Below are 2500 nucleotides of genomic sequence, written 5' to 3' on the forward strand. Positions count from 1 at the left end.
ATCGAGAGCAACACCGAGTAAGTACATTTAGACCTGTTTTCAGTTGCTGTGTTTGGTTAGAGAACACTTAGACTTGTTTCAGCTGGTTGTATTGGTTGTTGGACATTTAAAATTGTTTTCAGCTATCTGTGTTTAGTGTTTGGTTAGAGACAGTTAGACTTGTTTCAGCTGGTTGTGTATTGGTTGTTGGACATTTAAAATTGTTTTTCAGCTATCTGTGTTTGTACTAGCAAGTTTTAGCCACTGTTTCCTTTTGTTTACTGTAAGAGCTTGCGTGCCGAGCCGGAGGTTTTTCGCCGCCCCCGCGCCGCAGTTTCGGGTATTTTGTAACTTTGGAGGCGTGTCCAAACGCCAGGTAAGACTATATATTTGAACACATTTGGTCTAGCTAGCAGGAGAAGCACTTTAGCATCGAGAGCAACACCGAGTAAGTACATTTAGACCTGTTTTCAGTTGCTGTGTTTGGTTAGAGAACACTTAGACTTGTTTCAGCTGGTTGTGTATTGGTTGTTGGACATTTAAAATTGTTTTCAGCTATCTGTGTTTAGTGTTTGGTTAGAGAACAGTTAGACTTGTTTCAGCTGGTTGTGTATTGGTTGTTGGACATTTAAAATTGTTTTCAGCTATCTGTGTTTAGTACTAGCAAGTTTAGCCACTGTTTCCTTTGTTTACTGTAAGAGCTTGCGTGCCGAGCCGGAGGTTTTTCGCGCCCCCCGCGCGCAGTTTCGGGTGTTTTTACTCTCGAGGCGTGTCCACTGAGCTCAATCAGCAAAGCGCTCGGGGGTGTATATAAGCGACTAGTCTCACCGCGGCAGCGGTCGCGGCAGCCTCGTGTGAAGCCCGCCTCGTGTGAAGACCGACGAGGTAAAGACCATCGACTCTACCTGCGGCGACTAAGACCGACGAGGTAAAGACCATCGACTCTACCTGCGACTAAGACCGACGAGGTAAAGACCATCGACTCTACCTGTGCGACTCCACCGAGCAAAGACACCGACAAAGCACTTGAGTACTTCTTACTTTTTTTTTTTCTTTTCTCTGCACTCATTATTGTTTTCCTTGCACTTTATTATGTGTTTACTAATTCCTGTTGTTACTAATACTCGCAGAGCACGGGAGGTACGCTGCAGGCGCAACCCTCACAACCTTCGATCAATTCATGTATCCTCTATTTCACAACTCTCTCTCTCTGTGGGCCTCTGGAATTGTCAATCTGCTGTTAACAAAGCAGATTTTACCTCCATAGCCACTCATTCTGACTTTAGTCTCATGGCTCTAACTGAAACCTGGTGAGACCGGAGGACACTGCTACACATGCAGCTCTTTCTACTAATTTCTCTCTTTCCCACACCCTCGTCAGACAGGGAGAGGGGGTGGGACTGGACTACTGATTTCCAAAGAATGGAAATTCACTCAGAGACCGTCCCTGCCAAAAATCAGCTCTTTTGAATTCCATGCAGTCACCATTATCCACCCCTTCGCATAAATGTGGTTGTCATCTACCGCCCACCGGGTACATTAGGTCACTTCTTGATGAACTGGATGTTCTTCTCTCATCTTTTTCTGATTATGACACTCCCTTGTTGGTGCTAGGTGACTTCAACATCCACATTGAAAGACCTCAAGCTGCTGACTTCCAGACTCTGCTTGCATCTTTCGACCTCAAAAGAGCACCTACTTCTGCTACTCACAAATCAGGTAATCAACTAGACCTTATTTACACTCGACATTGCCTCGCTGATCAAACACTAGTAACTCCACTACAAACATCGGATCATTTCCTTCTCTCTCTCAACATCCACATTACTCCTGAGCCGCCACACACTCCTCTCTAGTTGCCTTTCGCAGAAACCTACGCTCTCTCTCACCCAAGACTATCCACCATTGTTTCTAACTCTCTTCCTCCATCTTGCAAACTCTCTGCACTTGATACGAACAGTGCCACTGATACACTCTGCTCCACGCTAACATCATGTCTAGACAGACTATGCCCTCTGACATCCAGACCAACCCGGCCAGTCCTCCTGCACCCTGGCTCTCTGATGTTCTCCGTGAGCATCGCTCAAAACTTCGGGCTGCTGAGAGAAGCTGGCGAAAAACTAAAAATCCTGAACAGCTCATAACATACCAAACTCTTCTGTCTTCTTTCTCGACTGAGGTTACTTCTGCAAAGCAGACATACTTCCGTCAGAAAGTCAACAGTGCCACCAATCCTCGCTTGCTTTTTAAAACATTTTCCTCCCTCCTTACCTCCTCCTCCACCCGCATCCTCCACACTCACTACTGATGACTTTGCTACATTCTTTTGCACCAAAACTGCAAAAATCAGTGCTCAATTTGCTGCACCTACAACAAACACGCAAGATACACCACCAACACCACACACCTCACCTCTTTTCCCAGCTCTCTGAGTCTGAGGTGTCCAATCTCGTGCTATCAAGCCATGCAACCACCTGTCCGCTAGATCCCATTCCCTCTCATCTCCTGCAAGCCATTTCTC

The sequence above is a fragment of the Danio aesculapii genome, chromosome 10 (genome assembly GCF_903798145.1).
Source record: "Danio aesculapii chromosome 10, fDanAes4.1, whole genome shotgun sequence".
NCBI classification, from domain to species: domain Eukaryota; kingdom Metazoa; phylum Chordata; class Actinopteri; order Cypriniformes; family Danionidae; genus Danio; species Danio aesculapii.